The sequence below is a fragment of the Genypterus blacodes genome, unplaced genomic scaffold, assembly GCF_046128005.1.
Source record: "Genypterus blacodes isolate CSIRO-AG114 ecotype Tasmania unplaced genomic scaffold, CSIRO-AGI_Gbla_v1 ptg000058l_1, whole genome shotgun sequence".
In the NCBI taxonomy this organism is placed as follows: domain Eukaryota; kingdom Metazoa; phylum Chordata; class Actinopteri; order Ophidiiformes; family Ophidiidae; genus Genypterus; species Genypterus blacodes.
The window spans coordinates 3,080,506-3,105,229 of record NW_027466870.1 but is presented as its reverse complement, the minus strand read 5'-3'; the positions used below and the strand labels follow the sequence as shown (position 1 = coordinate 3,105,229).

The window sequence follows — 24,724 nt, the reverse complement described above, 5'->3', positions numbered from 1 at the left end:
TGAAGCCACTGTTCTCTTTCCCTTTTCCCATTATTAATCACCTGATCTTGTCATTATTTGCTCATTTTATTGCCTTGTAATTACACAGGAAGCCAATGATATTCCAGGCACCGGCTCTTTGTTTTAGTCAAATTGCCATTAATCCCCCTAGATACACAGAGTCACACGTCCCCTCCCCATCCCCTCCCCTCACACACACACACATTGCATTCATTGACATGTGTGCTGCGGCACAGAGCCATCACCATGTGGTTACGTACACTCTTTAATTAAAAGGAGGGGAATAAAGCGACAGGGACAGAGGGACAGAGATCCATGCCACCAATGTAATGAGATAGTCATCTATTCACATGATACTCAGCTGACACCCTTAGAGGGACTTGGAGCAAAATGTAAGAGCAGGTAAGGTCACACTTTGCTCAAGGACACTTCAGTGGGGTCAAATTGCCGTCTCTGCAGTTATGATCATGGGTTACAGAATGTAGGGCGACAACATGGCCATAGGAAATGAAAATGAAAATTTAAGGGAGTCGTTCTACGTTCAATCCCAGAAGTCTGCCAGTATGTACACTGATTTAGTGTCCTTGAGCAAGACACTGAGTGTCTGGCAGCTCCGGGGAGATTTCAACATAGAGACACAAACTTTTTTTCTGGGTGACCTAGATGTTTAAGACAATATTCAATCAATTAAGTTTTCCAGGTTTGCTCCTTAAAATAACCAGTGCGTTCTTTGTCAAACTGTCCCTGAACTTGGCATAAAATCTCTACCTGGAAACTGCAGGTTGCATTTGACAAGACAGTTCGCATCTGAAATGTGAACTGAACGGACTTCAAACACAGATGCAATCTGGATCAAAAGCACAAAGCATGAAACACTTTGTAATATTTTGAAATTCCCCTGCAAATCTCTATCTTGATGCACATGGCGAACCCACTTGACTTGAGAGAGCTACTATAGATTATCAACTGCAGTATAATTTCAGCAGACACACAATGGAAACTTGATGATTTTGCCCCGCCCTGCATAGATGTCCACTCTACTGTCTACATGAAACACACAAGAAATATATAAAATCATAGTCATACATCGATACCAATGAAAGACATACACTCACAGAGGAGGTGCGCATACACACATACAAAAACACACAAAAGGAAAGCACAACAATGGGTCTTTTATGGCAACACCGTGCCATAGAGAAGTGGGAGTCTTTGAGAAGCTCGGCTCGTCTTACTGCACACACGACTAACATGCGAGCCCTTGCCTCGACTCTCTCCTTGGCCTTGAGGGCGGGTGATGTCAGGCGTAGAGTGACGAACAAGGGGGATGAAGAAACATCGGAGAGACGGCAAATAGGGGAGTATCAAATTGTCAATGGGACTTGTGACGCCCCTATTGTTCTGCCAGTAAACAGTGGTAGAGATTTAGGGAATCTCGTTGTGCCTGGAGGGAATGTTTCTATCCGCGCTCACAACACACCTTGGTTATGATTTATGGCCTCCCCCTCAGGGTGTGCTTCTCTATCTCCAGCTCTGGTTGCTATACGGGCTTCAAAACACAATTACAACTGCTATTGTTGTTGAATGGCCTCACCAAGCCTGACCTTAGGCAGTGTGTTGGATCTAGTTTAGCCATGGACACTGTCTGCACATCTAAAAGCCTGCCTTCCTACTGGAGCGGAAAGCCTCAACTGTACAACTGTGACGCTTAGACAGACAGATACAAACATGCCTTAGCAGATGCTTTATTATTCCACCAGGGATTTGGCGAAGGTAAACCCCAGTCAAAACTACATGTCAACCTAATAACAGAGACGAAACCTGTCTCTGAAGCAATTCCGTTGAAATCATGACATGATATGGAAGCGATGGCATGCCTCTCCTATTATTGGCACCTCCATGAGAAACACTTCGACTCTCCTCCTACATCGCTTTCCCTCGAGAAATGTATTAAAGGTATTAGAAAGAGAAATGGAGACTATTTCGCATTCTGGCGTGTTGCTACCAGAGAGGGCAATCGATAGATAAACTCTCACCATTAGCCCAGCTGCCTCCATATTCATAGGCTCTGATTAAGAGGAAATTGTTAATCACCACGTTTTGCCGACCACGGTGTCACTGCGAAGGAGTGTGTTCATTTCGGAGTGAGATGGTGCTAATTGGCACGTGGCTAATTCCCTCTAGCTTGCTCTTATCTTTTTTTAGCCAAAATTAGGCTGATTTGTCAAAGTAAAACCACGACTGTCCCTGGCCTGTCCAGACAAAGAAGACTAATGATTAGAGCTGTAACGATGCAACGACAGTGTGGCCAATTCAAACTCCTGGTGGCCACATTTGAGTAGTAGTTTAGCGGGGTAGATACTATGAATAAATTTGATCATGTTACAGCTGAAGCCCATTACGTCGAGGCAGCCTTCAATTTACGCAAATTTGCAAGAAGCAGGATTTCACTTATTAATGTCTGGGGCTATCATTACTGATGAGCAATAATCGCTTTCAAACAGAACCTTCTTCCTCATCACTCAGTCTGCAAATCACCTGACCACAATAATTACAAAGGAAATGGCAGCACGACTTCCACTGAGTGCTGGTGGTCTCTTTGACGTGATCCAGCTTTACATTCAGCACATTTCTCCATGTTATAGTGACACTAATGCATTTGATTACTGGGATTGACAATGGCAGGGGAAGGGGAACTGGGGAATCTATTTAAAAAAGCATGAAAATAGAGCTGGAGTGAGTGAATAGGTGAAGATTCACGGGCACATTTACACGCAGAGGTAAGGGTGTGAATGTGCCGCAGTGGAAGAGGCCATTTCTGGATCCTAATACTCAATCTGCTGCACTCAGTTCATCTTCCCATAGAAAAATTGTAAAGATGTACATTCCTAAAGAGGGAAACAGTTACTTACCACTTGAGGGGCCAGAATAATAGACCCTTTTAAGCAGTGAACAGGACGTTCACTTCGCACTCAGCCTTCAGAACAGTAACTGCTTTGTTGGATCAAAATAGGGCTGCTTGATGTCTGCGGCTTTGAAACGAAACACTACATCATAGGTGTGTCCGGGTAGAGCCGGACTTTTCTTCAGGGTTGAGCTGTTCTGTTTTTCCACATATTGTTTGTTTGTTCCAGTTGGTTTTCGGCACCATCTAATTTTTGGCTCGAGAACTGTGGCGAAGCTCTGTTTAGAATTACTCCCTGCTGCCACCCGCCACATGCTACTGCTGATTGTGAAAGGCAGGAGGAGGTGTTGGTGTCGGTGGTTGGTGGCGGTGATAAAGATATAGAAGGAATCACCCAAAATGGATGCAGGAAAGAATGAGACGCTGCGTGGCTTTGCAAGTCTTCGTGTTCTGGTTTTATGCACTGGAGGAATGGGGGTTGTATTTATATTTAAGTGACTTTGGTCGAATACAGCGGCTTATGCCTGCAAAAAGAAACCCTTTGCACCTCTGTAGAGCACTAAAACACATAAGGAGGCGACATAAAGAGTTGCCCTCTGTGCGTGTCCATATAAGTTTAACAACATGTAATTTTAACATAGATAAAACAATGATGGCCAAGGTTAGGATTCTTGGACAAAAGTGCACTGTCAAAGCCTGAGGTGCATGCATGAGAGGTGTACTTGTTGTTGCACACATTACCATAGAGTCTAGCCAATTAAATGGTGTCAGGTTTCTAATTCACAGAAAGAAGGATGGAAGAAAATAAATTGCGGACAGTGTGCAGGATGTCTGCTCTGTATTCTCTGTCAATATGAATTTGTTTCGATGTACTCGGTGAGCAACATGGGTGGGATTTGTTGCACAAGCCAAACCAAAGACCGTTGAAATAGAACAGACCAGCGACTGTGGACTGTGGTGGAGCTTGTGGTGAGGGTATCACCGGTGGTACATGGAGCAACCTCCATAACAATTCAACCTACGAAAATATTGTTGTCTTGTGAAATTGTTCACAAACAAAATGGCATGAGAGAATGGTAGAGCAGTTGTCTAGGGGTTGGAAGGTTCCTAGTTCGATTCCAGGCTAACCTGCCCCTGATGTGCAGGTTGGCTCCTTGCATGGTACGTCTCTGCCGTCAGCGTGTGAATGGGTGAATGTGAAGCTGCTCTAAAGCCGTGGATAAAAGCGCTATGCAGTAAAAGAACAATCCATTTAACACAAAAGGATGCAAGTCTCTTCTCAGCATTTCAACCTTCAAGAACTAACAGCAGCTTATGCAAGGTTAGAATACAGCCAAGGACATCTAAGATAGTGAATACTGTTCACACTGAATACTGGTTATTGTTTTGAAAACCTGTCAGGGCCTGTGACAGAAGTATGCAATTTTCTCAGAAAAACACTCGTATTACTTGAAAAATTCTTTAAATACCACAATGTCATAACTGGCATCATATTCACAATAACGCGCGTGAAAGAGCTCTTTAACATCATTATTATTTAAAAAGAAATAAAGGCTCATTCATTGGCTGATTCTCATTTAAATAATCCTTTGTTATGTGCGTTAGAATATGTTTTCTGCTGTCAGATAATGGAGGAATGGTAATTTTCAAGCAGATATAACCTTCTCTCTCTCTTTCTCTCGCTCTCTTTCTCTCTCTCATACATCAGCCTGACTTACAGGCTTTTACCTCAGGCGGTTTACGGGCTTATTTGATCCAAACCCTATGGAACATCACACAGATGAAGTGATCCAATGTACATTTACTCATCTGTGTTTGAGTGTAGATTTACTTCAATGTATTTGGATTTCTTTGATTTCCGTGTTTGCAATGGCACATTTGTACCTCAATCAACAATATTGTTTGCAAGTGACTTAATGTACATATTTTTCATATTTACATGCATGTTCATACGTTTCTTTTGTTTGTGTCCTTTGTTTATATTCCTGTGCTCTGTATTAAAGTGTGCATACACTTTGCATGCAAATTACTTAACATTCCTGTGTATGTGTTTTTTACGTTATGTGTGCAGTTTGAATATAAATATGTAATAATTTAGTATGTATTCATAAAAGTGTGTGGCTGCATAATTCATTTGTTTCTCTACACCATTGCGAGTGCTTGTGTGCGTGTGTGCGTGTGTGTGTGTCTGTGCGCATGCCCCTGAGAAGTTAATGTATACCCCAACACACACACACACACACACACACACACTCTCAGCAGTAAAACCATCTGTTTTCCACCGTGCTGAAATCCAAACAGTATTGATTCCAGGTGTCATTGGTTAGACTCCCCCGCCCCCTCCCCCTCTGTGGCAAAGTAAAGGGTGAGAATGACACACTAGTAAAGAAAGAGAGAAACATTATGTGTGTGTGACACTCCACCACAACAACACTCCCCCCTCCCCCCCCCACACACACACATATAACCCCACCCCAAACTCATGCATACTCAACTACGCTTGCATTGCAGATGTTTGATGGGAAATCACATGAATTTGCATGGAACTGCAGGACTATTATGTAAATGTTTTACTGTGAATCTGCTACGTTGTTGCCAAGCGCTGCACCCTGGGAGAGAGAAATTACCACCCAAGGAACACCTCTCATTAATGGCCATATGAAGGGGGGAGGGGGGGTTGGGGGCTTGTGCATATCACAAACTGTATAGAATGACACAATAGGAGTATATAACTTTTTTTTTAGCAATTAACCATGACCTTCTGTGACCCTACAATGACTCTGTCTGAGGTATACATGATGAAATGATGGTAGAAGAGAGAATGTCAAACACATTTTCGGGTTACGGTGATAAAGAAGTGACATTTTATTTATTTTTTGTTCTCAGGTCGTGTCGTTTGCGTAGGTAGGGAGGAACTTCAGCCCCCCTGACCTCATTAAGAGATTGCAGACCGCCCAGCCCTGGCAACCTTTTCCATGGAGAAGCTTTCCCATGAGCCTTTTCCCCTAAAGTGTTCCCAACCTCCCTGGGTCGGGTGACGGTGCTCGACGCCCTGGAGACACCTTGTGTGAGCCATCTGCTAATCCCTTGGAAACATCACAACCTCTCAGGAATATCGAGAGCCTCCTTAGCTCCAGAGAATATAAAAAGAAAAACGAGTTGAAGTTGTACTCCAAAATGACACACACACTGCCGCCGACATTTCATGAAATGGTTACTGTTGGAGTTGTGAGCCAGCCTGAGACTCATTTAAAGGTCACGATCATCTATTTGTGTGACTTTGTTTGATCTCTTCTCAAGCAGCCTTTTGTTTTTCAAAGCAGATATAACGTTTTGGAGACAATTCAAAGGCACTGAACATTTACACAAAGAGATCTGAGCCTTAATTACAAGAACCCATTGAAGAAGCCGCCGTGTTAAACTTCTCGTTGTTCCCTCCAAGTACTGTGACTCGGTTCGTTTTGAAGGTGGTCGATCCTTCCAGTAAACACAGCAGCTTGTGAGGCTTTTAGTTGAAATCCACCTCAGTTGATAATTGCGTAGGAGCAACCATAAGGGTCATACTGGGGGGGGGGGGGGGGGATGAAAGGATCAGCAGCTGGGAGGCAAGGAGACCACACTGACCGATTAAATGCGGATTCATTGGCCAAAACCACACTGACCGATTAAATGCGGATTCATTGGCCAAACGGTGACACACTATCTGTCTCATGACCGAGCACACTGTGACGCCACCAGCTGGCAGGCAACGACAAAGGAGCACTTGTTTTTGTTTTCTGCCTCTCCTGATCTGGCAACCTGTCTGCGGCCCATCACAGAGGTCAGAGGTTACAGGCATAACTCGGGCCATGAAAACCTTGGCGTGGGAGAGGGTGCGCTAGATATTATACTGTATGTAGGACGGACATTTAATTACATTCAATTATAGGATGCAGCGCAGGTCGCAGTAGGAGAAGTCCTTGAGTAGGAGTTAAACGACAGTGTGTGTACGTGTGTGTGTGTGGTGGCTGGGAGGGCTAGAAAAGGGGAGGTATAAGGACTGGGGGAGGGGTGACGTCAGTTCTTGGCCCCCTGCCAACAGAGACAGACAAGCATCACACCGATTGGCCGGCAGCTTGAACGCCCTTTAAAAATTGCCACAGGAGGAGGAGGAAAAAAAGAAGTTTCTGAAGGGCGACAGGGACAGCTGGGGAGCCACGGTTTATATTCATTCTGGAAATGGGATGCGGATGGGGGGGAATGAGATTATTCTCAGTGATGGGAGAAGAGGCGGGCAAGAGAAAAAACTGGCAGGCCCGGGTGTTAAGAGAATGTTTCCAAAACTCCTCTGTGTAATTGGCAGGACTCGGCGTGTTACACTGGCGGTGTGGTTTATTAAAGAAGTTCCATCTCTCATTTCCAAAATAAGAAGCACGAAGAACTGTGACACCTGAACTTAAAAAAATGGTTTCTGGTATCTTTACAAAACTCAGATCAGAGTGAGGTTATTTTGCTAAAAGAGTGTGTTCACCCACATACTAACCTTGTATTTGAGCCTTGAACCCCTGTTTGATCTTTCTAATTAGAATGTTGCTCACAACCAAATAACTGCTAACTGCTGTTCGGACCTGGATGAGCAACTGTGCAGCTATGCTCCCACGAGCACCAAAAGCACCGCCGTGCGCCGTTTCAAGTCAGCATGTAATAATTTTCTCAGACAGGAATCGCTTGAAGAACAGAGCTAGCGTTCGCCTGCACACAGCAGGCCTCTCGTCTCTCTCTGCCTTTTCAAACCCAGCCTTCAAGATGACCTTCTCCATTCTCACCCTATCTGCAGCTAAATATGTGGCCATGACCTTTGATAAAGCAAAACCTACTTATTCAGATTCAGAATCTAAACCTCCTTTGTGTCTGAAGCGGAGAGACACACACACATGCAAACACACACACACACAGGCAAACAAAACTCTATTGGCTACTCTGGTAACTAACTCATCCCTTTCAGGCTCCATTTTAATTGTATTAATTGGACAAAACAGTTAAAGCTGCTAACTTGCTCTGAAACGGTGCCAAAGCTCATCAGCTGACTGTGCGTGTGTGTGTGTGATTAGAGAGGCTGATTTGTACTAGCACTCTTTTTTTCTATTATCTAATTATTGACTGAAAACGGATGTGAATGAGCAAGTTATTGACATAACCTCTAAATTCACAATCCCATCAGAATCAGGCCAGTGAGTGTGAACACGATGTGCCCGGTATCCAAAAACCGTCCAAAAACAAGGTTTCTGCAATAACCACAGCGATCAGCGCGGTGCACCTTAAGTAAGCTGTGGTCAGATCCCGTTTGGGCCGGAGGTACGAGAGCCTGTGCCCCCGTCAATCACGCAGCAACGTAAAGAGCGGAGACAGATGGTGAGGTTGACCCACGCTGTGTCGTTCAGTCTGTCAAAGCCACAGCAGCAGCACCACTAAAAGCCTGCGAAAGACAACTGCTTTTTACAGCCACTTATAAAAAGGAACGGACGGCAGCAAATGTGACATTTCGACTCGGGGCTTTCTACTCAAAAAAACACACACACAGCTCTGCTTTTCAATATGCTGAGGCAAAGAGAAACACAAATTCATAAAACTGCTTCTGAATGAACACTCGAATCCTGCCAGGAGTAATGCAGAGATTTAAAAAAACGCACAGCACCGCCGACACACAGGAAGGAAGAAAATACAGCACATTTACGCAGCATTAAAAACTCTAATCCAGACCGCAACACACGGTTTGAAGTCTGCTTATTAACTCCAGTGGTGATTAATTCTCAAGAAAGTCTCTGCTGATCTGCACCCCCACACACATACACACACACACACACACACACACACACACACACACACACACACACACACACACAAAAAGGAGCAGGTCACCGCAGAAAGTTGAGTCACCACATAGTAGCTCTCAGCCAGAGGGGATTTCTACATCTGGAATGTGAACAAAGTTGAGCTTCGTCCTCTAGTTTGACTTAATGGCAGTCGGCACATTTTACATGCACTTTAAAACTTCAATTATACTGCGATTAAGGCAATAAATTGGGTTTTACAAACGCCATTGATGTGAGTGAAATTGGCACAAATTGAAGGATACTTAAGGAACAGACTTAGGTTGTGCCAATTTAAATCCTCAACGTCTCAACCTGATTATAACTCGCTGTGATTGCTGAACATAAGGATTGATAGTATGAGTGTTGACAAAATGTAAACAAAATGCCGAATGTTCTTGTCTATTGTTATAATCAGTCAGAGTCAGCTGTTGAACGCGTGATGTTGCGTGTTTTCACAATAGGTTCAGATTTAGATGATCTGAGTTTGCTCCCAAAGATCTGAAATGGACCAAAACATTTGAGTTGGCGGTGATTTGTTAATCCGGCTAATCTGACTGAGCTGTTCCTTTGTAGAGAGATTTTACCCAAATTGTTCGTCTGGCATTAAATCTCAAAGATGTTAATCCACAGCACATGCAGTCTAATGGCAAATACTGTGACATCTGTGTGTACAATCTACGACAAAGCACCACAAGCTTATATTGGCATTCCCCCGTATGATGATCGGCGTCTTCAAATCTTTGCTCTAAAGATCTACATCGTTGCGCAACACGGAGGAAGGAAATGGCCACCGCTCAAAGACGGACATCTGTCTTTTCAGGGGGTGAAACTGGACAATTCCTTCCAATTTCACATAAAAAGCCCCTTGGTGTTTACAGATAACTATCACGACAGGCCCAGTGTGGAAAGTCCCCGCGCCCTTTGGCTCAACACTGAGGTCATGTGTGCCGCCGAGGACTTAGCCAGTGGTTGGCAGATGGGTTAGGGTCCGGGAAAGGGGGGTATTCAGTGGGTGGCATGATCCATATTAATGTCGTCCTCCACATTAAGTGATTGAAACACAGAGCGCAGTGTTGTCAGCTGGTATTACCTCCCCCTCTCGCCCGCCGGGATAAAGACGTCGCTGTTTGTGTGACAGACAGGCTATTGTGGAAGACGGGTGTGCACGTGGGCAAACGGTCTGGAAAAAGGCGGCCATAACGCGGCGGTTTTCCCTCAAACACAAACACATCCTATATGTGTAAGAGGGTGCACTGTACACAAATGATGCCACATGCACATTTTCACACACGGCACACTTTTAACCCCCGTCCCCTCCCGTCCCTGTCCCGCTTCAGTTTGTATAGGATGGTTTCGGAAGGAAAGGGGGCTACGGGGAGGGAGGACGGCGGTGGAGGTCAAAGGTGAGAGGTCAGACAGCTGGTAAACCTCTTTAAGTCCTCGTCCCTTTTTTCTTTTCTACTCCATACATTCCTTCACAGCAGGATACCGCTGGCTAGCCATCCATACCTGCCTAATTTAACACTGTGTGACTCTGTGTCTGTGTGTGTGTGTGTGTGTGTGTGTCAGGCGCACGCTATGGCATGGATATACCATGTTGTCATATTTAATTTAGAGAAATGTCCAAAACACAAAAGAAAACTTAAGTCTGCATTATTCAGCACAGCGGCGGCGGTAATGATAGCATTGGGCGGGGGGGCACTGGGTTTGTTTTCCTCCACGCTGACTTTAAGTGGTGGCAGAGTGGGCGGGGGGGCTCTTTAAGTCCTGCAACTAATGCATAAACAAGACTCCTTTCTCTCCGTTTCACTGTCTTTCATTTCCTCCGTGTGCTCTGCACGCTGTGTGTTACTGCATCGTGTGTGAGGGAGAGAGAGGGAGGGAGGGAGAGGGAGAGAGAGAGAGAGAGAGAGAGGGAGAGGGAGGGAGAGGGAGAGATCCTGCTACTTAGAAAGAATGTGACATGTTCATCCAGCTAGGCACACACACACACACACAGAAATACACACACAAATACACAGTATGAACGTCTTTAGAGAGGGTGGGAGGCAGAGAGCTTTTTGATAAGCAGTGTATAAACATATCCATAAAGTAAGGGAGAAACTACTGCAGAGCCACACACACACACGCACACACACACACACACACACACACACACACACACAGTCAAGTAATGAAGACTTTGTGATCCACAGATGATGAGACCCTGAGACAGATGGGGTGAAGGTTCTGGGGTTCTGGGATGGTGTGTGTGTGTGTGTGTGTGGGGGGGGGGGGGGGGGGGGGGGGGGGGGCCTGATGTCTTGTTGTAGACAGATGAATGTGTTACACTGAGCCACAGACGAGGCCACGGAGCCGAAGAGCCGGAGACGGACCCACGGAGCCGGGGTCAGCCGCGACCAAGCTGAGGCCGGATTCCTTGAACCTCTATATGGTCGGACTGCGGTTTGGTCAAGGGTACTTAATGGGCAGTAAAGGTTTCAATCTCACTCTTTCACATTGACTTTAGCCTTAATGAAGTATAATCAAAGCTTGAACATACATATTCTGGCTGATTCAAACTCCAGACCTTATAGGAATGTTCTCACTGTGTAATAAGCGAGGCAGACTTGGGTTATTCTAAAACAATATGGATTTATGAAGGGTTACAGTTAAAGCCGTACTATCTGCTACTGGAAGAGACAAATGTGAAGGCATGCAAAAATCAGGGGAATAAAGGAGCGGGAGGAGGGGAAAGACAATCGAGCCTCCATGCCGCTCTTCCTCTTCTTGGCACCGGGCGACGCGCTGGCTTACGTTCAACCAAGAGACGCCGTTTCTCTTGTTTTTCCGTGTTCCCTTTTTTTTGTTTGGGTTCGTTACAATGAGAGTTAACTCGCTCCGCGCATTTGGATGGCGTTCGCTTGTCTCCCTTTATTGGATTGAAAAAGGCGACTTCTTTTTTTTTAATCCCCCCCCTGCCTCCACAAAGCCTCCGGGCCTTGAAATGCATGCGGGCTGGAATCCAAAGCCCGTAATCACGGCTTGGGGTGGCGAATAGGCTGACTAGAGAGTCACGATGCTGGAGGGAGGGAGAAACAGAGGGAAGAGGAGAAGGAGGGAGGAGAGGTGACAATGAAGAGAGGGACTGAGGGAACGGGAAGGAGGCGGCACGTAGGAGAAACTCAAGCTTGGCGAGGATCTAATCCGCTCCTACCACCGCAGCTCTTGATTATAAATGGGGCATGATTGAAGGTCTTGATGAAATGTGTGTGTGTGTGTGTGTTGCGTGAGTGTGTGTATGGTATGTGACAGCAAGTCTGAATGACTGTGCAGGAGTGTGTATTTCTGTGTCTTGTGTGTGAGGGCGTCTACAGAAGCATGAATGTGCAACTTAGTGTGTGAATGTATTTGTGTGTGTGTGCGTGTGTGTTTGTGTGCGTTTTGTGGTTTGTGTGTGAGCGGCGTGCCACTCCGGTACACCTCAAGCTGTTCAGCTGTCGTCAAGCTCACTCAGCAAGAAGCGGGCTCCTCCATCTGGCCGGCCGAGCCCTCCCTGCCTCCTTTAGAAGGTGGAGTGTGTACGAGTGTGTACGTGTGTGTGTGTGTGCGTGTGTCTCAGCGTGCACGATTTTGGATTTCACCATCACGTGCACAAAGGCGAATGAATATCTCGGGGTTATGCAATCCATCTCTGCGCACACACACACACACACACACACACACACACACACACACACACACACACACACACACACACACACACACACACACACACACACACACACACACACACACACACACACACACACACACACACACACACACACACACACATATTCTCTTACCGCTTCATTTCAGAGAGTCTCAGTAGTAAACAAGAGAAAATAAGAGGATGGGGCGTAAGGTTGAGTGTGTGTGTGTGTGAGGGAGGTAAGAGAGGGATCAGGCAGAGAGGTACAGTTAGTAATCAAAGGGAGGGAGAGAGAAAGAGACAAAGAGCGGGAGAGAAAGAGACAGAGGAGAAGCACCGGTGCGGATCCTGTAGATTAGTTCTTGGCTGCCTTCTTCTCCTACATAATTATGATGATGAAGTTTGTCATTGTTATTTCACCATTATCTGCTTCTCTAGAGGCTGCCAAAATGACAAAATACATAAAAGGAGTGTCGTGATTGCTGGTTTAATTCACCTAAAGCAATTTTGGAGGCTTTTAAAAGCAAAGTGCATGACTTCATTAATGAAACCACGGCGCTGTGATGGAGCCGATCCGCTTCACTTTACAGACGCTCCAGGTTTTGTCTCAAACAAACAGATGATGAGGAAATTGTGTTTTGCAACAAGCTGCATTTATGATTGTGTCCTGCCCCAGATACTATATGTAGGGATGAGGAAACAGTAAGGAAAGTATGCATGCATGTAGGTGTGTGTGTGTGCGTGTGTGTGTGTGCCCTGCTAACGAGGTCCCATGAGGTTGCCTCAGTCACCTGGGCAAAGCAGCACAGCTCGTAGCCCAGGTTGACTCGTGAATGAAACCTTGTAAACAATGGCTATATCCAGCATCTCTGTGTGTGTGTGTGTGTGTGTGTGTGTGTGTGTGTGTGTGTGTGTGTGTGTGTGTGTGTGTGTGTGTGTATGAGAGAGAATGTGTTTGACAGTGAGTGAGAGGGCGTCGCAAGAAGCAAGCAACTATATGTGAATAAAGGAGGTTACTGAAAATATGGCGGGGATCAAACCAATACAATGAGTGCTTGCATGTGAGTATGAGTGTGTGTTTGTGCGTATGTATGTGTGTGTGAGGCTGCCATCTCCAGCACCATGGAAATGTGAACCAGCTGCCACAACCAACCCTTTCCCCCCATCAGCCTCAACAGATAACACAGGAGGTTATTGTGGTCCCCAAAACATGAGCGCACACACACACACACACACACACACACACACACACACACACACACACACACACACACACACACACACACACACACACACTCCCTACTTATCTACTTCTCATCAGCCCTAGCCATCGCTCTCTCTCTGTCTCTCTCTCTCTATCTCTCCCGTCCAAAATGTTGATGCAAAAATGAGAAAAGTAGAGTCAAGGTACAGCAATGGTGGAATGAGTCTTGGCATCTTCCTGCAGCTGGAGTGAAAACAGGTCAAGGTATGTGGTGGATACTGACCAGCCCTGTTTGGATTTGGCACACCTCCGCTTTTATGTCTTTCCGTTAATGTCCTCTGCACATCCTCCCTTCATTCCTTTTGACGGTCCATTGTTTGCTTTTACTTTCCTACAAACTCCTCCTCAGTTCCTCATCTTGTTTCCATTCCTAGGCCCCTCCTCCCCCTCCTCTTCATCTTTAAAATCACTCATCTGCCTCCTCTTCCTTGTTGTTTGTTCTGCCTGTTCCCCCCCTCCGTCCGCCCATCTGCCTATCTGCCTGTGCATCTCTCACTCTTCTGCGAGCGAAAGGGAGAAAAGAAAATAACAACACGGTGCCTCTTCACACAATAATGCTTAGAGTGTCGGGGCCAGAACACACACACACACACACACACACCCTTCTCCTCGTCATCGTCATTAAAAGGAGGAGGAAGGCCTGTTGTTTGGCCCCACAGAGCAGTGACGAGGCGGGAAGGTGCTTAAGGTTGGGGGGTGGGTGGCATGATCAAATGACACCCTGACATTTGAGCCTGAAACAAGCCAATCGATCGCAATTAAATTATTCATTTGTCTGTTTACTGTGGAGATGGAAGGATTTGGAGGAATTAACGACAGGGAGAGAGACATAAAAAGGCTGTGAGGGAGGGAGGGGGAGAGAGGGTGAGAGAGAGATGCTGATGATCTACTGCTTACAGCTCTATATCATCAGCATAACATACAACATAGCACATAACAGGCACATTACTTTGCTGCTGCCTCGTCATACAGGCTCATATTCATCTAGTCTTGTCTCCTGTGGCAGTGGTTCTCAAAGTGCAGTGCTAGATGGTTGTCAGAACACCTGAGCCAATCAGTGACTTCGCCGGATGCGATGATTGGTTGTGAGCGAAAAGCTACACACACCATGACACACTGTCGGCTCGATCATTCCTGCCGTTCCTTCTTGAAAGGCGAACACACACTGTGGAATATACTACTGGGAGGGGGGGGCTTCTGGAGAACACCCAGCAAAATAACACACACACACACACACACACACACACACACACGCACTTCTGTGCAGGCACGCACACATGACAAAGACCGTACGTTAAGCCATCGTACCCTCCCGGCCACTCCGTCTGTCCAGAAACTCAATATGGCTGCCACGTCCCTCCTCCCCTCCACCCCTGCTGCATTCCACGGACAGAATAGATGGCCCTGCTTTGGGTGACATTTTAATGAGTGTGTGTGTGTGTGTCAGAGAGAGAGGCTGTACGAGGGTGGCAATAGAGGGGCACGCGCACACACACACACACACACAGACATACATGGTATTGCACAAAGACGACGGAACATTGATACAAAGAGCTACTGTGCGAGTAGTACACACGCATATGGATGCACAAACACACATGAATGGGGCGCCATTACGCACATACAGTACACATCTGCATACTACAAAGGGCTTTAGCTGCAGGGACGCAGGTCTCGCTCACACCCTCAGCGTGAAATGATCACTGCAAACAGCTCACTGAAGCTCACATGCTCCATCTTTTCACGCGTGATACACAAACAATTCATCAGAACTCGTGCTTCAGCGTCTCGTCCCGCTGGCAGAAAGTCAATGTGTATGAACTGGAGTTTTCGCTAATGAGGTTGTTATCCGGTTTCCAGGCTTACAGGGAAGACGGGGGTCAGGATTGGCTAGGCGGCAGGCTTTCCAGGAGCGGCTATGGATTCCACACGTTGCTCCATGTTACTTTGGTGTGGAGGTTGTTTGGCTCCTGAATGTGAGGGGGGTTTTCCCTAATCCAGGGTCCACTGCAGGTCGTCTTATTGTTCAGGAGATGTTGGGGGAAGCTCGCAAGGCCAAACATCGCTGGTTAATCGGACACAGATTGTTTTTCTCTCGCTACATTTATCGGAACTCCCAACATTCGTAATGCGATGCGGAACCATATACACTGGATAATTCATTCCTAATGTAATTTAGTGCTACTTACTTGTTGGCCATTATATTGCTTTGATTTCCTCATTTGATTTAACAAATTTAGCTCTTAATTTAACATATTCCTTCTTTTTTAATTTTTAACCACAAATGAAAATTGTTCCTTCTTTAACTTTCATCACTTGGAGCCTTTCATTTATCACACACACGGCCGTTCCAGATGACGTGATGCAGATACCACAGTATCAGATAACGCGCTGTGTTAAATGTCTAGAAATTAATAGATTCGTGAACAGGCAGATATGTTGACGTCATGGTTTCTTTACAGCGGATCTACAGATAGTTAACCTCGGCAGCCGCAGATTATATTAACCTTTTAGAGGAAGCGTTTGCATACGGGAAAAGGCGGGGAGAGAGAGAGAGAAGGAGACAGAGAGAGAGAGAGAGAGAGCACTGCAGTATTGCCGATGGGTTGAATTAATGAGATTGTAGGTATCTGCATGGCTGCACATTTTGACTGGGCGCTGGGAGAGGACAGAGAGAGAGAAGAAATAAGGAGTGGGGGGTCAGGGCAAGCAAAGGGGATGAAGAGCGTGCACGCACACATACACCACACACAGACACCCCACACACACACAAGCGTGCGCACTAGCTGAACGCCTCTCCTCTTCAGCTCCCCATTTATAACCTTCAATTAACCTTCCTCCCGAGCACAGGGGAGTGAGTGTGTGACTTTGTGCATGCATGCCAGAATAGTCCTGTCGGTGTGTGTGTGTGTGTGTGTGTGTGTGTGTGTGTGTGTACCCGCTCCCTCACGTGCATCTGCTCTCCCTCAGATGAAAATCAATTTTACCTAAACCCCCTTTCCGATCAGTAAGCAGTAAGCAGTCTCATTATCATTTAAAACACTGAAAACACACACAGACACAGACACACACATCTTTCTCAGTTTAGGCTCTGTGATATCTATATAACTGGACTTGCATGAAAATATTATGACACAATCATAAAGCCATTTCAAAGCCATCTAACATTTAATATCCCATCTTTTGTTTCGCCGCTGAAGTTCTTAAAAGGCCGGGAACATGAGACGGCTTTCCTGCACATTATCCACGTCAGCATTCCGGTAGCTGTCCGGACCTGGCCGTACGTTAGCAACTAGACGTGAGGTTTTTTAGACGCTGTTCACCGTCACGGCTTCTGACAGGTCATTTCCAAACCCTTTCAACCCCTAAATGAGTTAAAAACCTGTCAGACCAAAACAAGGGAGACTAACTGCAAATGAGTTGTTTAAAGAAAAGGCCGTATGCCTCCTGTTGCTGCTCTGTTCGCTTCCCTCTCTCACCCTGGGCTGCGACTAAAAATAGCAAGTTCCAGCCTGTTGGTGTGTGTGTGTGTGTGTGTGTGTGTGTGTGTGTGTGTGTGTGTGTGTGTGTGTGTGTGTGTGTGTGTGTGTGTGTGTGTGTGTGTTCATGTGTGTGTGTGTATGCGTGTGTTTTCTTGGCACAGCTGCTGAAGAGGGACGGTTGAATCAGAGTTGATGAAGGCCATATAAACAGTGAACATCTGTGTGAGTGTATTCATACTGTACAAAATATAGTGAACTGCAGTGTGTGGGTAAGTGTGTGTCCTCGAATTCAGAGAACCACACCCCATTATCTCTCTCCCTCTCTCTCTCCCGGGCCGAGCTCCGTCCACCCCCCCTTTATGCATTCCACCAGACTTGAGGGGCCCTCAATGACTTCCTCTCTCTCTTTCAAACACACAAACACGCGCACACGCACACACGTGTCAGGCTGACAAGAAGTGCGCGTATGTGCAAGAATGAGAGTATTTATAGAAAGGTAGAGTAGGTGACAGGACAGTCTGAGCATGTTCATGCATTCATTAGCCTGCGTGTCTGTCCATGCATGTTCCAGCAGAAAAGCATGTCTTATGTATGTAAATGTGCTTGGGTGACATTACATCACATGTGCATGTACCTAGTAAATAAGTGACAGGTAGTGACATGTATACAAGCATGTGAGCCATGTTTAAGAGAAGACGTTACAGCTGTTACAGCGATGGGTCGTGTTTGAGCCATGTTTCCCCACGCAAACCTAAATTGTTGTAGGATCGCCTGACACCAAATCTGAGTGTGTGTCCGTGTGTACCTGTCAAAGAGTGTGTTTACAGTGTGCTTATACAGTGTATGCATAATGATCCAGCCACGGTCCCTCGCCGTCCATACACACAGGGATAAAGATGTGTTGTAACAAGGCGACGGATAATTGTCTTGCTCATTCTGTGTGTGTGTGTCCGGTGTGTGTGTGTGTGTTTGGAGGACATACTTTCTGTTATGTTGGAGGTAAAGCCTAGAAGGCAGGTGAGCTTGAATGGTAGCCATGCCAGAAGCAAAGAAAGCAGCATACATGCCAATTATGTTTGTTTTTCTAATGCAATTTTCTCCAATTGTATGTTCTGAAACAAACCAAAGCTCTAAGACAGTACGGACCAACAAGACGCCAATTTTTATTCATCAAAAGCAGCAACACAACATGGACATCAGACATGTTCTGTTGCTTTTGATGAGTTCTCAATCACTTTCTGCAACCTTGCCAAACTGCTCTCACTCTTTGTCAGACCAATTCAATGAAACCAAACTGAACGGCATCCAACAAGACGAAGGAGAAAGTCGGGGTTAATATTCAGCACCGTGCACAGACATCTCAACTACCACTACCGGCTCTCTGCCTCAGCCTCTGTGTAGCTGAAAACATTCATGAGAAACAGACAATTCACACAAAAAGGCTGCAACCAACTGCCACCACTCGACATCCACTTCACATCCGAGAAGGGAAGCTGGGAATTCAGAAAGAGGGTCAGCCGCACGACATGTAGCCTTCCATGCAGCTCCAGAAATGACTGGATTTGAAAAAATCAAGGGTAAGTCCAGCGTGGACCGCGAAAAGTATCTGCAACATCGAATCTAGAGTGAATTATAGATGTGCGTGTAAAATATGTAACCTAAAACACAGAGACAGACTCAGAAACTGAAATCCAAGCAGTGGCCGTGTAGCGTCGATGTAAAATGCCAGGATTTTTCCATGATGTTTAATAACGCAGCGCTCTAATGGCTACAAAATTCATTCTTTCCGGTTTGTGGTACTTTCAATCCAGACAAAAGGGGCAGAGAGAGAGAGAGGGATAAATAGACTAAAAAAACAAATGACACATGCACGGTAATGGCCACTGCATAACTGCTGGAGATGTTGTGAACTCAACCACTGCTGTCTAATTACAGAGCGAGGAGTTCATGGGATCACTAGTGAGAAGGTGAAGAGGGAACACTGCATGATCGGCTGTATACGTAACTACATTCTGTGTTTTCCAGGATTAATTTAGATCTCTATGCTCCACACGCTGTATTATGCATGCGTGTTTATACACAAGCCATGCAGCAAACTCGTAGAATGTGTGTAAGCGAATCAGTATGTGACTCCAGACAGCTCCAAAGCACTCGTCTCCAATTTCAACGAGGAAGTCAGCCGGCAAATTCCTCCCACATGCTACACAGCCGCTGTTGCACCCTTTATCAAATCAGCAAGGTAAATCGCAGGTACTGGTGTGATGCTGAATACATTTATGTTCCTCTGTGCGTTCAAACACCGCAGCTGCAACATGGAACCAGAGAGATTGGCCAGCTGGTGACCGGGAGTTCTTGGTGTCATGACGGTGAGCATTATTTTGGTCACTGTAATCAAGTTTCATTCTTGTTACTATTTTTCCACTTGAGCGCCATCCATGAACGAGAGAGGGGGGGGGGAGATGAACGATGCAAGAGCGAGCGAGCAAGCGGGCGGGCGAGCGAGGGAGGGAATGAGCGAGGGAACACTCCGGCTCAGGAATGCAAAAGGGAAAATAAAGCTGAGGAGAAGAAAAACAGCGTAGAGGGAGAGAGAGAGAAAATCAATACCTTGCCTTGAAGAGGTGTTTTGTTTACGTGGCAGCGGGCCACACAAATTTCGCAACTGCCATGCTCACGACACCAATTGGGTGGGTTGAATTAAGGAGATCTGAGCCAAATTAAAATGTTATGACTCCAGGGTATGAAAACTCCAAGCAAATTTATCTGGAATTTGCCATCCAAACATCACAATTTTGGCATTTTTATAGGAATGCATGACGACATGGAAGGTAACAAATGCCCTACATGAAATCTGTTGAGTTGTTATTGTTTTATGAATATGATTTCTCCCTCAAAGTACCTCCTTTTCATTCCTGCAATTAATTTGGGTTAAGAAACTGGTTAAAACTAGACGGTATTAGCAAACACTTTAACAGAGCTCTTTCTTTCAGTTTCAGCTTAAATTACATGTGTTTGACACTGGAACCCGCTCTGGTCGATTGTCAGGATAAGAGGAAGTAAATGTGGCCATTCTGTCTACCAACTGCAGCCCATGAGCCTTTAAAAAGGATAATTAACCCTAACTGTTCAATTAAAACACTGTAGCCATATTAAACAGCCAGCACATTATCTATCAGAAAATTGCCTCCACTCGCCCATATCAGCTTCTATTCAGTGGTCCAGCTTGTAGAACTGTTGCAGACTGTTAATGTCCCATGCTACTGTTCTTTGTTGTGTAACATCTTTCAGTGTGATTGGTATTGTCGTTCAGACTTACAGGCTATAAAAAACACAATTTCCCCGCGAGGACAATGAAGTATTAATGTATCCGATGGCGACAATACAGTATGTGAACCTGAATACATGTGTTCTTACAAATACATCAAGATTGACAGCAAGTCTTCCTCAAGGCACGAGTCTCACACGAAATCAGAACAATACCTGAACCTCCTGGCACAGCAAAAACCTCATATAGGCAGCTGTGAAACACTGACTGAGCTTACGCTGCACAGGAATTGGTGTCTGGACCCCCTGAACCTCTGATGAGAACAAAAGAAAAATCTTTCTAGTTTTCTCTTGACTCTCTCTCAAGTCCGTCTCTCTGTGGTATATTCCAATCCTGACTAACATAGACTGACACACAGCCCCAAAACACATCTCAGTGCTTTGAACCTGCATACATCTAAAGGCCTTGTGCACACATGACAGCAGTCGACATCTAGGGTGCCAAAAGCAAACAACAACATGGCCACATGAAGGGCTGCTGGTGGTAAAGAAGAAAAATTCTTCTTGGAAGTCATGCTACAGCACTGAGGAGCGCTGCAAGCCTTTTGAGATGTGGGTGTTGGGTGTAATAAGGTTAACTGCAGAGGGCCGCCGGAACGCTATCACACCACAACATTTCCGTCACAAACAACCCAGAAATTGTCACCATTTATCCGGCCTTGTGCAAAAGTTTTGCTTCTTCCCAATGATCTAAACAGCAATGGTACAAAGCTAATCCAAGCGCCGGCCGCCTCAAAGGGACTGACTCGTTCGACAAATCCCTGTTTGTCAAAATTGCAGGATGCTGTGAAATTTGAGCTGACTTGTGAAGGACAAGATGACAGCATCAGGTGACAGGGATATGAGCAATGGGGACCAGCAAACTACATGGCCCATAATGCTCTAATGGCTTTCTAATAATGGGTTTTGGGCGACCACCACCGAGCGATTGCAGCTTTCCAGCATGCAGGGGTATACAACAAATGGTAAAGTGGAAAAGGTATGTCATGTGAAATGTGGGAGGACATACGGAAACAAACGGAAAGGTAATGTCAAGGTGTGCTGTGTAATTTCTTGTCTCAGGGGACAAAATATATCTTTTCGAGTCAGTTCTGAGTAGGTTTCAGCTGCAATGGTTCAAAGGCAACAGCTGACTGAATAAGGTGCAGGGACCCGGGAATCAAATGAAAGGATTTTACATCAACTGGCTGCCTGTCCACTTGTCGTCTTTATTAGATTCCACTGGTGGCCTTTAGCCCACCCCCACCCTCCTCAGAGGTCATCCAAAGGCAGCCACTACAAGTGCTGGGGGGATGCTGAGGTATGGCTGGTTGGATGTAATACATTAGGCCAGAAATGAGGGGGAAAGACTTTGTCATTGAACAGGATGTGAGGGGAGATTACAGCCGCGGTGCCTTTCATTCACGTTGTTTCATCTGGCGGTGATGAGGCAGGGGACGGGATAACAAGGAGACGGAAAGGGGACCGTTGAGAGGGCCGTGGCTTCAGCTGTGAGGTATCCCAACTTGTCCTTCCAATGCCTCCGCTCCACCGTCCTGCAATGTGCCGACGTGCAAATCTGGGAGTGGTACAAGATTGCCCACTGGCAAAGTGCAGCCATTGCAGCCCAGTGAGGTCAAATGCAGCATCCGTAGCGGCAGTTCTTTCTTTTTTGTGTGTGTGTTATAATAATGCTTTTTTTTGTTCTCCTTTTTACTCTCATACTTCCAGGACTGTCATTTGCTCTCCGTCTATCTCAGTTCTACCTCATGCATCCTCCCTCCTCTTGTTTTCATGCACTCTCTTCCCTCTCCAATCTTCTCCTTGACAGTGCTGGCAGCCTCGGTCTCAAAGGAATCCATGCCTCCACCCCTACTCCTCCTCACACACCCTGCCTCCATCTCTCTCTCTCTCTCTAGCTTTTATTCTTCCTAGAGAATGCCTGTACTGCGCGCACACACACACACACACACCTCTACTTTCTCCTCCCTCCCTCGCCCGTCACATTGCCCGGCATTGTGTGCCCACGTCGCCCGCTCCGACGGGTCAAGTGCATGCAATTGCCTCGGCTAACAATACGCACTTACTCAGATCAAACGAGATCATGGACTATGGGTAAAAATATCTCATGCATTTGGCTGCTATTCACAGCCAAAGTGCAAACTGGCTTTGAAGGGGGGCGGGGGTAACTTTAGAGTGCAACAGATGCTTGGGAACAATGATTTGAACTTTCAAAAGAACCTTGAGCACATCACAGCCAAACCTACATTGTTAAAAATGTATATAAAAAAGATACAGGTCAAATTTTGTCTTGCGTATTAGTTGAAGGGCAAAGTCTTGTTTGTGTTATTGGAGAGTCTATCGCCACATTGTTTGGCCAGCAGATAAATTGAAACCAAGAAGGCTTCGGGGCCAAAGTCACCTTTGGATTGAGACGAGGAGGGGGTTACAGCCAGGCGGGCATGAAGGAGGTGGATGAAAATAGGAGGCGGTGATGGGAGGTGGGGGAATCACATGCTTGATCGTGGAGTGAGCTGATGGATAGCTCGCCCCAAACTGCTTCTCCACTCTCTGACCCCTACAGACGACCAGGACACAATTATCCTTTGTTCACAGCTCATGTTTGGCTAGGGAAGGCACCATACTGCCTGGCCAAACACACACATACACTCACACACATATACAGGGTTGTGGCAACGATACACACGATTTCACATGTAAAGATTAGCTGTTGCAAAAAATCCCACACAGTTATACCGCCAAGCGTTACTGCAGAGAATTTGGAGGAGCTTGTTTGCCAGTGCGGGCTTCTGCTATTTACGTGGAAAGCACCGAGTCAAGCTTCCAATTACAATCATGGCAGGAAAATTAAAGGTGCTTGAACAGGCTAATAACCATGAAAACCCCTCTGTATAAACATGACTGAACTCAGCACACACAAGCAAAAGCTCATTTCCACGTAATGTGCCTGCCATTTTTTCTGTGTAACATTTAATCTCATTGACATCAAAGTCTTGAGCACATGGGGAGTTATTCTGTAAGTGATTCGTATTTGTTTTTCACAGACTTGTAATGCAAATTTGAAAGCAGATACTGTGGGCTTGCTAACTCTTTTTTTGGCAGGTTTCTGTCTCTCCACTGCCAAGTTCCACTAGTGAAGCGTCTTACTCACCAAACACTCTCAAATCCTCCTCTTTAACTGTAAACCGCAGGGGTCAAATGCACCTAAACATTACTCCATGCGGCTTAGGCTCTATGGATTCCATCTCATTAACAAATGAGAACCTCACACACCCCCAAATATCTGTCGGCCTCTTTGTGTACAAATGTGTAAGATCATACACACACACCGACGTGGCTTATGAGCTGTCAAAGGCACACACACACGCATGCACACAAGTACAGCCGGAGTCGTCTTAGGTTACAGATTTCTTCTGACCAAGACTCCCCAAAGCCGTTTTATGTGCTGTAAATTCTACACAAAGGAGAGAAGGGAATCGGTGCATTTTGTGTGAAATTCCCACTTTGAAGTGAGTGACGCACTTTGAGTGATGGAAAATAGCTGACTTCAAAGAACAGTCCAGGTTCCTCAAGGTTCCATCTGGCTTCTTCTTTCAAACCCCACACCGCCTGAGAGGCTTAAAATTGGCTGTCAATGTTTGTGAGAGCCAATTTAGCAAAATTGTCACACTTTCATTCAAATTTCATCCAAATAGATTAAAGAAAAAACACTTCCTACATCTCTCCTTAACACTTAGCATCATATCAAGCTTCTCCCCATTGCTCTGACTGTTGCATCTCTGACTCAGATCAATTGCTTGTTAGTGAAGTACATATTGCTCCTAAAATTATCAGTATAACTCTTTATATGCAAACCAACTAGCAGTCTCAAGTATAAAACTGAAAATACCAACTACATTCAATACATCAATACTTTTTTATTAATATCAACAAATCCCATGAAATGCAGACTTCTCACAGACATTTTTACCAAGTCAGGTCAAGTCTCTGGAGCAAAGCTGCAAAGGTCACTGAGTATTTCACCCAAAACCCATCACAGAGTAAAATGTCAGTATCCGACAAGGATAAAAAAAAGTTCGAAAACCACATCGACTGAATATAAATATGACACCCTAAGTCATGTGTCTGCTCAATTCACTTTTAATATTCAGATCCCATATGACACACAGAGGCAAGGACGACCATCCATCATGTACAAAGCTGCCTTCTCTCTCTTTGAGTGCA

At 45.7% G+C, this 24,724-nt stretch overlaps 1 protein-coding gene across 3 annotated transcripts in view; it reads right to left on the bottom strand.

The window, feature by feature from the left end:
* Positions 1-24,724, bottom strand: part of ptprsa (protein tyrosine phosphatase receptor type Sa) — a 190,901-nt gene that overhangs the window by 108,483 nt on the left and 57,694 nt on the right. The window lies entirely within an intron of this gene.